Source organism: Pteropus alecto, unplaced genomic scaffold (genome assembly GCF_000325575.1).
Source record: "Pteropus alecto unplaced genomic scaffold, ASM32557v1 scaffold155, whole genome shotgun sequence".
Lineage (NCBI taxonomy): Eukaryota > Metazoa > Chordata > Mammalia > Chiroptera > Pteropodidae > Pteropus > Pteropus alecto.
In genome coordinates, this window is record NW_006438113.1 from 2,633,170 (window position 1) to 2,646,067 (window position 12,898).

Genomic DNA, 12,898 nt, shown 5'->3' on the forward strand with positions numbered 1-12,898 from the left:
CGGCTCTCCAAAGAACAAACGCCATATAACAGTACTAACAACAGCAGATAGCCGTTGAGTAGTTATGTGCCAGGAACCTAGATTACCACATTTAAATTCAACAGCGATCCTAAAGTGTAGATATTTTTATTATTCTTAGTTTTCAGATTTAAGGAAATTAAAACTTGGAGAAATCACAATCTGTCCATAGACACACAGATAGTAAGCGAATGCAGCTAACATTACAAATGCCTTTAAAATTGGCTTTGGTATTCCTTTGCAGCTGCTCTTTCTCACCATTAACCCAACAAACTCTGCCTTCTACTCACACCAAACCACCCAAGGATCTGTGACCAGAGAATACGATCTTTCAGGACTCTTTACCAGACCGCATGCTACTCCCTAGGCTCAAAATGCCACTCATCTACCTTGGTCCACCTTGTGAACTCCCTATGAAGGTTTTTTTCTCTTTCTCACCTCCTCCACCACAGGGGAGCTCTAGGCAGAACAATATAACTGAAATGATATACTCCAATCTCAATTTCAAAATAGTGCCATACAGAATGTTCGAATAGATCTTCCAAGGAAACTTTCAAGTGAGAATCTAGTGCCAGCCTCATAAACTCTAAATTCATCAGAAAATGAATAAAATCAATATAGTCAACAGCAAAAGCTAATATAAACACTTAATATTTTTGGAAAATATTCACAATAAATAAAATTTAATTATTTTGAAATGTGTTAAATCATTTAGAATATAAGAAACTCAAGTTTTAAAGTACTTTATTCTGCAAAGTTTTAAAATGTTACAAGCAAGACAAATTCTATCTAAAATCTACTGTCTGAAAACCAAGAAAAAGCTCAAGAAACTAAGAGCACTTCTATGGCTATATCTGGGTTCAGAAAATAATGATTTTATACTAAATGGCTTGTGCTTACAAAACATATTAGATGATTATGTTACATACACTGATTATGTTACCACATAATGTAGCATTGGCACAGCAGGCCAGCATCTTCCAGGAACATGCATAATGGTACCAGGAGTCTGGGTATTAACTGACAGTTAAACAGCATCTCTTCAAAGCACTACTCAAATATATCAGCTTACAATTCCTCACACTAAAGCTCTTATTTTTGTCTATTCAGTCTCAAGATCTTCCTGTAGTTAACTGCTTTTAACTGGCATTTGGACACGAAACTCCAAGGGTCACTTTCAAACTTTTAATCTCTTTTCTAGCTCATTAAGAAAATGTCCTGTAAGATCATTTCTGGCACTTATCCCAGACAGACTTCTGTTCCTATATATTTTTCTTGCTTTTCCCTTCTAATCTTTATAAATCATATTCTTAATCCTTAGGCAATTTCTTGTAAAAAGTATAAACTATTTCCTAATAATGTCATTTAATAAAAATATTTAGGAAATTGACCTTTAATAGATACACAAGGATTAGTCTATGATTCAAGCTCTATTCTTGTGTGGCAGGCCCAAAACTATTTTGCCTTTGGCATTTCTACAGAATATAACCAACATGCATTTCCCATAGAATATCCAGGACCAGGCAAAAGACTTACTTTAAAGGGGCTTTTTCCAATGGTCTACTAAGGATATTAGAGCCTGGGTCAAGGAAACAGTAAAGGAAATGGAGAGGAAACAGCTCCATCAACAGGTCTTGACAGCTAATGGAAAATGTGGCATAGGAGAATAGAAGCCAAGATGATTCCTGGGTTTATAATTTGGGTAACTGAGTGACTGGCAGCATCATTAATCAAGAAAAAAAATGAGGTGAATTCATGGGTCTGGAAAAGACCATGCGCTTAATTTTTGATGTTCTAAGTTTCAGGTTTTCTACTGGGCAATCAGATGGGCATTCTAATGAGCAAACCTAAGGACTGAAGTACTTAAGACGAAAACAGGCTGAGGAAACAAACACAAAAAGGTGATAATGAAAAACAATATATATTCACAAAAGCACAACAGAATAAAGACAAAAAGAGGTTAGCCTGAAACTCCAGGAAACATGAATGTTAAGGAATAGGAGTCAGTAAAAACAGTGGAAAAGAATATGTTGAGAAAGAGAAACAGAAGAGAGTGAAGTCACGAAGACAACGGAAGAGAGAGTGTTAAGAATATGGTCATGATCATATAAAAGGTTCAGAATGGATTTACCAATCAGGAACTAATCCAAGGATAGATACAATTCCAGTAAGTAGAGGAAGCAAGAGTAAAAACATTGCTGAAAGGGGGAATGGCTCAAATAAAGAAGACAAAAAAAGGAAAAGTGTGAAGTGTGTTTAGAACAGAATGTAGAAGAGTTTCACTAGAATGGAAAGTTCATATAGCAGAAGACAAGAAAGAAGCCTAGGCCAAAGGCTTTGCATTCCTGATTTTATTCTGTTTTGGACTTTATTCTGTAAGCAGGAAGATCAAAGATATATAGCTTTTTTTGTCTTTTTAAGACAACTACTCTGGTGACAGTGTCCATGATGAACTGGAATGACAAGAGAAGGCAGGGCAAGCTATTAAGTATCCTAAAATTATCTAAGTATAGTAACGAGGGCCTGAAAGAGGTTGGCAGCAGCCAAAGTAAGAATTAAGCGATACAAAGAGATATTCTCTACTCCTAGGGTGCCCTAGATCGTCCACTATTACTATAGTATTATACTTATCACATTGTATCATAATCATTTGTGGATTGGGACCCTCTCTTATTCAGCCTTTCATCATTAGTACTAACAAATCAGGAACACAAGTATTGGCCAAAAAATATTTGTTGAATTATAATAGAACTCAGTAATAAGACATAGAAGTGACACAAAGATACTGCAGAAGAACCTAAGTAACTTACAAGAGAGTGATATAGAAAGCACTAAAAGAGAACTCATGATCAAGTTTAGGGAACGAGTTCAAGACATGTTTAGGGTGGAGAGTATCTAAGTCCAACATCCAAATAGAAATACCAGAGAAAATAATAAAACCACAGAAGAAAAAATATTCAGATATTTAGACAAAAATAGAGACTTGAGATATACAATGAAATCATCAATAAACCTCATTATTTGCTCATAATAACAAATGTTTAATAAAATGTTAATTTCCTAAGACACTATGGGTTATGATTGTCTGTAAGCATGCCATCTGAATTGCTCATTTGTATATTCTGTACAAATTAAATTGATGTAAAAGCCCAATTAAATGGATCAATCAAAACTAGGTCAATGTTGAGTAATTTTTTGCTTTACTCAATTACTCATTCAACAAAAATGAATTGAGTGATTATATGTTTGTATTGGGGTAAGCAGGACTAATCACAAAACCAAATAGAAGAAAATAAAGCAAATACTACAATAACTGCAAATGTGATAAGAACACAGAGAACAGAGAATATAATGGAAGATAGGTACAGGAATCATCATAAAATATGCCTAATAGCTTTCCTAGAAAATGAGACATCTATATTGAGCTTTTCATAAGATGAATTGTTTTAACAAGATAGCTAAGAAGTTGATGGTATTCTGAAAAAAAGGAATAGTATGTGCAAAAGCATAGAGATGTTAAAGAGTTACTCATCTTCATGGAATCATGACAGAAGGTGAGGGTCAGAAGTTCATGGAAGACTTTCTGTACACTGATAAAGAATTTGACCATTATCCTGTGGTCCTTTGGTAAGAAACATGAGATGTACATTAGAACCATCTAGGGAGCACTCCAGATTCCCGAAGGCAAGTATAGGCAAGAGGTAGGCCAAAAGCAAAAGAGAGCAAATTAATTTCCGTAGACAACAGAGAGCCACAGAAGATTTTTAAGCAATAATACGACCTGATCAGATCTGTGTTTCAGAAATCCAAAGTCTGTAGCGTGCATCAGTGGCTAAAGGAAGAAAATCTGAAGGAAGACCAATGAAGAAGATTAAGAAACAACTAAAGTGATGCTCCAGCACTAAATATTGACAACTACTTACTCAAACCACAGAAAGAGGTACATAAAGTGCTGTAACTGTAATACAAGCTTTCAACATAAGTTTCTGAACTCATCTCAAATAGCAATTCAATTATCAGAAGCAATTACAGTAAAAGTGTGGCCAGGTACATTAGAAAAAAAGGAAAAAGAGTAGCCATCAAATTTTCCCCTTGAAAGTACTGCATTTATAGTTCAATTAAAAAGTATTTTTTAATAATTTTTTTTAAAAAGGTACTTATAGTAAAACTACAATATCAGAGATTACAAAATCAAAAATTATAACCTACCACGTGGCAAGCACTATGCAAAACTGCTGAGGATAATAAACAGGTAAAAGTTACCAGAGAAAAATAGGTTAGCAAAAAAAAACCACCATTTAACCCACTTCCTAATAATTCATAAAAAACGTGTTACCCACATATAAAAACTACAGTTTTGAACAGATGAAAATTAACCAAATTGAGCGGAGGAGATGTTCTTTAATATCTCTCCCCACTAGCCAACATCGTCACTTGAAGGAAATAGGTTAATATATAAGGACATATATATGATAATGATAGATCTTGGGTACACGGATTAGGATAAAACCAATTTCTTTTTCAAAGAAGCGGTTCTTGTCATTTTTCTCTCTCCCTCAGATCATTCCAACAGTACAAATATTTTCTATTTATACAAATATACTAGAAAAGCGCTCATCTTTAAAAAAATAAAATAAAAATTCCTTGACTTCACATTCCCTCCAGCTATCACTCTGTTTTTCTCAGCTTCAACTTATAGCAAACTCCTTAAAAGGACTGGCTGTCTTCTATTCCTCTCCTACAATTATTTCTTAAACCTACCCCCAATCAAATTTCAGCTCCTCCACTCCACCAGGAACTTGTTAAAATTACCAATGATTTTCAGATTGTTAATCTAACAGTCATATTTTAGTCCTTGACGTAATAGCATCTGATGCAACTGTTAACTTTCTTCCTCCTTAAAACATTTCACTTGGCTTCAATCACTGTTAATTCTCCTCCTCCATCACTGGGGTGCTTCTTAGTCTTCTTTGCTAGCTTTAGCTCTAACTCTCCCTTCTCCCTGTCCCCTCCTCCCCAAAAAAATTACAGAATCCCAAGGCAAAGTCTTTGGATTTCTCCAGCCACACTCAATCCCCAAACTAACTTAACCCATTCTAAAATCTCTATGCCTAAGGCTGGAAATTTATATCTCCAGCCCAGACCTCTGCCCTGAACTGCAGACTCATGTATACCCAGCTGCCTAGACAATATCTCTATTTGGACTGCTATCTTAACATGTCCCAAACTGAAATTGTTTCCTCCTAAAAATCTGCTTATCCTACAGCTTCCCCATCTCAATAAATGGAAACTCCAGTCTTCCAGCCAAAACCCACAACCCATATCCAATCCACCATCAAATTCTGTTGGCTCTGCCTTCTAAATGTCTACAGAATGTGAGCACTTCTCCCAATCTTTACCTAAAATCACCCACTCAGGATTAATGCTGGAGCATGCTAAAAGATTTCATTATGCTCTGCTTCTGACATTTTCTAAATAGTAACTGAGAGGTCTATTTAAAACCCAAAACATATAAATGGCTTCCCACCTTCAGGGTAAAAGCCAAACTCCTACTGGCCTATAACATATATAATCTATTATGTGCCCTTCTCCCATTCCCCCATGCTCCACCTCCACTCATCTTCCACCAATCACTTCCCTCAATGCCACCACTTAGCTACTTACCACTCCTCAAAAAAGACATTTGTAGTCTTGCTCTATCTTCTTCAAATGCTTTCTTCCCTAATACGTGTGCAGATTAGATGACAATTTCACTTCTTCCACATTATCTCCTCAAATACCATTCATCACTACAGCCCTCTCTGACCATCTTATATAAAACAGCAGCATCCCCCTCACATTATCTTTCCACCTTATTCTGCTTTGTTTCTCTCCACAGCACTACAACTGCCAACATGTTATACATATATTTATTTCCTATATGCTGTCATTCTAATGTAAGTTTCACAGGGTAGAAAATATGTTTTCCTCAGTGCACTATTACTAGCAAGTGCTCACTGGGTATTTCATGAATGGATGGATGACAAGAATAAGGAAACTCCAGGCTCAGTATCTCACCTCAAAGCCTGGGTTGAGGAAATTTACAGCATGTAACTAAAATCCTAGAAAGACGCTGATGGCAAGAGTGGCCACAAAAACGGCAGTCTAAAATCTAGCTGATGCCAATAATAAATAAGGGTTGACAAGTCCAGACTATCTTAAAATGAAGAAAATAAACTTGAGAAAAAATTTTAAATAAAAATAAAAGGAAGAATTAAAGAAAAGGCCATCCCTGCCTCCCCATTCCCTGGTAAAGAAATATCACCTGGATATGTTTCCTGTAAGCTAGCCTACCAACTCAGACCAAAATACCATCAGACCCATTCTATACACTAAAATAGCTATTAGGAAGAGTTCCTGCTTTTCTAAGCTATGATCTTCAGAAAAAATTGTAACTCCCAGCCCTAACATTGGCTGCCAAGACATAATGGTCAGAGAAAGCTCTCAAATTTCCCCAAAGCACTCAAGCTGCAACCAAATATCATTAATAAGATGACAACAACAATGCAAAGTACCTTCTGGTATCTGCTATCTTTGTTGTCCCTAGGGTATTCGCTAAGGGCTCAGGCATCAAAGATTCTGATATCTTGGTACGGGGGTAGAGATATGAGACAGAGACAGAGTGAATTTAAAGAAACAGGACCTAGATTTTTTGCATTATAAACAGAGGTAGATTGCCAGGGATTGAACATACTAAGATACGTCACCTGGATCTTTCAATACCAAACACCAAAACAGACACCACAACAGAGATCACAGAAGAACCAAAACCCTGAGATATCCAGCATTCCTCAGCTAAAGAGCTGTATTACATCTTCCATTCCCACACATGAAACTAAAGATATGGGGCACGAGGCCATGCCAAACTGTATAGCTGGGAGCAGTGGTTAGGGAGAAGAGGGTGGTGACAAATATGAAAAGAAAGGGAGAAGAGGAGTAATTATTCACTTTCTTTTCTTTTTCTTTCCCATTGTACTTACCAAGTACAAAAACTGAGCAGATGAAAACTGGGAAGGAGAAGGCAGAGTGAAGGGTAAGGATGCTCTGTAGAAAATAGTAGCATTAGAAATCAAGCACAAATTCCTTTTCTAAGTGACTCTTTGAAAAACAGACATATGAAGTTAGGAACTGACCAAGAAAACTTAAAACAAGCCCACACACCTTAGATAACTATAGAATTATACAAAGAGAACAGAAATTCTTAATTATTTGAAATGATGATCCTGGGGCATTGTTAAAATCAACAATCCTCAAAGATGACCCAACCATATTTAAACTCATCTATTGATTAACATGGAAAAGTAAACAGGTGAAAATTTCAGCTTTCACGGACCCAGCCTTTAAGAATCCCCTGGCTTCCCAGTGGCGCCAAATCTCAAAATAACCAATTAGAAGTCTTGAAGTCAGAGAAGAAATTCTGGGGGCATTCAAAAGCAATCAATTTAGCAGAGAAGAACTGAAAACTCAGAGATTACACCCAACATACCCTGATTGGTCAATTCACTTTAAAAGAAATGAGGGTTCTGATTGGTTGCTCTTATTAGGCTGAGTCAAGCCCCAGCATCAGTACCCATAGCAAGCAGATGTTAGAGGCTAAAAGAGGCAGGTGGTGAATGAGAAAGGTACTGGCAGGTGGAGGCAGGGCAGTCTGTAACAAAGGAAAGACAACTCAATTCTGTACAACCACTGCCCATCATCATAATACATTAGGCCACACCAATCAGAACTGTTTGTAGCCTGAAGTGTGGCATTCTGTGCTTACTTCTGTGCTAATACTGCCCTCTCCTTAATATTCTTCCCCTGATGCAGGTGGCTCTCCCCCTAGTCCTTGACAGCTGTCATTTTCTAGAGCTCCTCTTCCTCCATGCATTCTTTGATTTTGGTGATCCGATGTTTCCCACAGGCAGTTCAGTCTCTTGCCCTCTTCCTGTATTACCTCACGCCTTCTACTCAGTCCCATCCTTGACAAGCACATAATCCAGTGGGGGAGGTAGATGTGTCGCTGAACTAGGTGCAATACACCACAGCCAATGCTATGAAAGACATATAACAAAGTACTATGAGCGCATATTCATCTGTCATTACCCCATTCGATATCTTCCAAATCAACACTCCAGCTTCCCACTTTCTTTTAAGTCAGTTACTAAGTCCTGTATCTTTCCATTATATCCCCTGATCTCCAAATGCACCTTGCAGTTCAGGCTTTGTTTCTCATGTGACTTGTTTCAACCACTTCTTATCAGAAATACAATTCAATATGTTTTCACATTGCCACATCAGCCATCTCCCTAAAAGATATAACATACCATATAATCTCCCTGCTTTAAAGCACCTAATATCATTCCAATGCCTAAGAGATAAAATTCAAAACCTTAGCAGAAAAAAAAAACAAGATAAAATACACTTTTCAAATAGAGTCCTTAAAAAGTAAGCAGACTAAGTTCCAGTTCCACTGCTTTTTAGCTGCTACCTTTGGCAGGTCACTTTACTTCTCTAAGTTTTCTCACCTGCAAAATAAAAATACATAAAGAACCTACCTCTCCTGCGGTTGTTAGAAGGATTAAGTAAGAAACTCCATGCCAAATAACAGCACAGTATCCAGCACTCAATCAATATTAACTATTACCCTGGGATATCTCATCTATGTAAAATGACTCACTCCCCAAAGGAATCAGACAATCAAAGTCTTACTTTCACATATTTTAGAATGATTAACGGGAAGAGTCAAATCAGAAATGGCCTTCTGGTTAATCCTGAACTAACAAAAACTCCAACTAGCTAAAATATTGCTTTCATGAAAATTTTGGTTTGTCTGAATTTACTATAATTTATTTAAAAAAAAACAAACCAAGTACCCATTTACTTAAAAAAATAACTAGATTATGTTTTGTTTTGTTTCTTCTTCAAATTTGGGAAGAAAAACAGCAGCAGTTTACCAGTGGAAACTCAGATATTTATAAGAATGTGATTCTCTATAGTATAAAATACACATAAATTAAATTCAATCTCAAATGCATATGTAATTTGCTGAAGATATATACATATAACAAAACAAATTCTAGAAGCCTAATAAAAATGTGCCTCAGATAGTGGACACACAGTTATTCAGATCTCACAAACAAAAGATGAACTCACAAAATTTTGTTTAAAAGTCAATGATTTTAATAATTTTAAAAATTATGAAGTCAGCAGAGGGTAGCAGGGAAGAAAGAGAGGAGAAGTAGATGGGGAAAATTTTTAATTAAAATCATGTCTTCAATTAAAAAAATTAATTAAAAAAATAAAAAATAAAACTACAAAGTCTACAATAAAAATAACAAAAAAGATCAGAACATATTTCAAGATATTAACATATTTATGATGTTAAGCGCTAATAAAAATTAGTGAGAAGATTCCAGTAAATTTATGCACAAAGGACAAATCACACAAAGGAGAAAATAAAACTAGGAAAATAGTGCATTTGCTTTCCTATTGTAGATAGTGATGTTAGACAGCAGGTACCCTTATATACATTTTTAAAAAACAAATTTTCAAAAACAAAAGCCTATAAAAGTATAATAAAACTGGTAAACCAAACTGCAGAAGGCAGTGTAAATCAATATAATCTTTCAGAAATAAATTTGGCAATGTATTTCGAAAATGTCAAAAACCTTCATACCCTTTAACTTTGTGATCTCCTTCCTGGGACTTTAGCCTAAAGGAAAGAAGCAAAATGAAGGACAGCTATTTATTAACTGCATTACTTGCAAAAGAGGAGGCAACTTAGATGTCCAATTATTAAAAATAAGCAACTCAACTTGTAACGCTGTATAATAATTTAAATGTACAAAAACAACTATGAAAGCAAATATTAAACATTACATTTATACTTTAATTATAGTATAAAATCATAATCAGGCCCACCACAGTAAGTACACGATTATCAATTTTTCCCCAAAAAACTTATTACATTGAGTAACAACATAGGCTCATGTCACATACAAACTAGCCACACATGTAACTTTAGCCATGCCATTAGCCAGCTGTAACCCTGTTAAATTAAAATCTCATTTTACCATCAAAATGTAAATGTATGTGGGATCTCCATATGGTGAGCAGAAGCCACTTGTTATGGGGCATTTGGAGAGGGGGCTCCAAGCACTGAGGTTAAAAACTATCCGACCAAACAGAATGGTAAAGCTTAGGTTTCTCCTATATCCCCAAATGAATTATCATGTTTCTCAGCTACTCAAGGGCTCTAAGCCCCTAGGAGTGGCACCTAAGTATTCGACAGCAAGCAGATTTGCTCTCCCTCTGAAAACTGTCAACTTTCCAACGCACCATGGAGTAATAAAAAATACACAAGCATGAAGTCAGATGTGAGATACAGGCCACTCTAATAACCTGCCAGCTTTAGCTGTTTAATGGGTAAAATTTTAAAAGCAGAAACAAATAATCTGTTCTTCCAAGTTCAATATTCTATTAATAGACTCCCTTTACCAATATATGCCTAAGCCTCTCAAAAGCCCCCCATTCAGATTGTCAAACAATTATTAGGACTTAGAATTAGAAAACTGGGTGCAAAGGTAAAATACTGGTCAAAAGATCTGGACTGTATGCCAGCTCTGTTCCTTTCTACCTGTATAACCTTGGGCAAACTACCTTGCCTCAAAGTCATAAGATCAAAGAAACAGCAGTCCTTACTGGCCATGCTCTTTTCTTCTTGCATTAAAACACCCTGGTTTCTTGTCATAACTAAGGTTTCACTTCTAACCAGCAACAATAATTTTGACTTCATTCTTGGAATTTAAAAGTACCTCGTTTGTGCATTCATCTTTTCTAAATTTTCTGATATTCAAAGAGGTAATTAATAACATGTTGCCAATCTTAAAGCTATAATCAAAATGAGAGCATTCCTCAAAAATTTATTCAATAAATAGTTTTTGAGCACCCGTGCCACACAACAGTATGTGCTGGAGTTGCAAAGGTCTCTTCCGTTAAGAAGCTCAAAAGTCTGATGGAGACAGACATATAAACAAATCATTAACTACCAATTGACAAATGCTAACTGCATAATGTACAATGTACTATTGGTTCAGTCAAGAGTAGCAGGATAAAATGTCTGAACAAGATTCAGACGTGATATTTTGGTTAGGTCTTGCAAGGCAAGCTGTTTACCAGTTTGAGAAGAATTCTCAACAGAGGGTACACTGTAAAACCACAAAGGAAGATGTCATCTTCACAGACATCTAAGTAGTCTTTGTATAGAGAGAGAAGGCAAAATGGCAGAAGATGAAATTAGAAATGTACACAAGTACCAGAAATGTGAAGGACTTGGACTTTTATCAAATAGATTATGGAGAGTCACTGACAAACTTTTAATCATAGAATCAAAGTCCCCTTCTTCCACCATAACAAAAAAGCTGAGTCAAGGCAATAAACAAAAAAGTGCAGGTATAGATGTAGAAAGGTAAAATTGTGTTTTGTTCTGTTTTATTTTGTTTTTTAAATGCAGAGTTCATGATTTCAGTATGGCTTCTAGCAGTTCCTTACTATGGCATATTAACACAATACTGAAGTAAAACAGTTTGAATTACAGCTAAGATTCAAGAAAGTGGTTTTTTTTCCCTACCTAAAGATTATTTTACATCAATATTGTTGTGAACACTAAAGAAAACAACAAAATACTAAAGAGCTATAATTAAGAGAAGAAAACTGACTTTAGGCAAAATATTCAGAAATGTTTAAATCCTCATCATATATTGATTTCAGATAAGACATGTTTTGTGCCTATCTTTTGCAAAACGAAAGTATTTAAAATGTTTTTGGTTAAAGAACTGTCACCACCACTAAACTCTTTAAACTGGTCTGTAAGAAAAAATTTTTAGTGGCTAAATAGGTTCCATTATATTTTAATGCTCAGGAAAAAAGAAGAAAAAGAATGTCTTTTCAAATGGCTATTGTGAGAAGTCTAAAACTCAATTTATCTCACCTATGGTAGTGAAACATCCACATGCCAGTCTAGGGCCACTAAGAGTCTCTGCATCAGTCATTTCCACACTGCTAAAAGGCCTAGTCTTGGAACAGCAAGCCTAATTGGCTGGGTAGCCTACAAAGATGAATTTGCAATTACTGAAATTCGAACTCAAGTTTAGCCATCAACGACTATCTCAAAGCGGTCATTCCTCCTTCTACTCTCACAATAAAAAGGCGGTGTATTATATTTATCTATATGTATACATAGCAGACTTCTAAAAAGGTGAGATAGAGAAGCACCTGAACTGCGTGGTCCAAAGTTTCATCTCAGGATGTGTTTTAGGGTGTGTCTTTGTTTTGGCCCAGTAATTAAAAAAATAAAAATAAAAACATTAAAAAAAACCTGTCATTGGGGCACCCCGGTACTTTCCCCTATCAACCCTCACAGCATCCTGACTCTGAAGTCACTGAGCATCTCAGCCTCGCCCAGATTTCCCCTGAGAAAAAGGCGGTAGCCCCAGACACCGAAGACCCCGGCGCGCCAGCCACGGTCTGCGGGCCTGAGGGTGGGGGGCGTCCAGCATCCCAGCTTCAAGCCTGTCTCGCCTGAAGCGTCTCGCGGGGGGCTCGAGAGGGTCACCCCACCGGCAAGAGGCCGAAGGGCGCTACTGTCTTAACCTGGGCGCCTGGACCTGAGTAACCAGACCGCGCCCCCAGCCAGGGCTGTCGCAGAGGCTCGCCCCACCCCGACACCGGCCTGGGCTCCCCCGCCAACCCCCGCCCGGAGCCACACTCTCACCCTGCGGAGGTTGCGCTGTCTCCTCTGCCGCGGCCCAGCTGCGGCTCGCTCAGCGACCTACGGACCCGAAGACCGCTGGTGAGGCGA

General features: G+C 36.9%; 1 protein-coding gene across 12 annotated transcripts in view; it reads right to left on the reverse strand.

Annotated features, from left to right (window-relative positions):
- Nucleotides 1-12,898, reverse strand: part of CCSER2 (coiled-coil serine rich protein 2) — a 170,424-nt gene extending 157,526 nt beyond the window's left edge. For 8 of the 12 annotated variants that reach the window (XR_003047383.1, XM_025049343.1, XM_015592268.2 and 5 more), the window contains exons 1-2: nt 12,812-12,898; nt 9,716-9,751 (exon numbers count right to left, since the gene is read on the reverse strand). The gene's annotated coding sequence lies outside the window, so the exon portion shown is untranslated. Of the gene's footprint in view, nt 1-7,819; nt 7,973-7,993; nt 8,091-9,715; nt 9,752-12,028; nt 12,146-12,811 lie in introns of those variants that run through there. The other 4 variants (XM_015592269.2, XM_015592271.2, XM_006915455.3 and 1 more) reach the window with 4 other exon arrangements.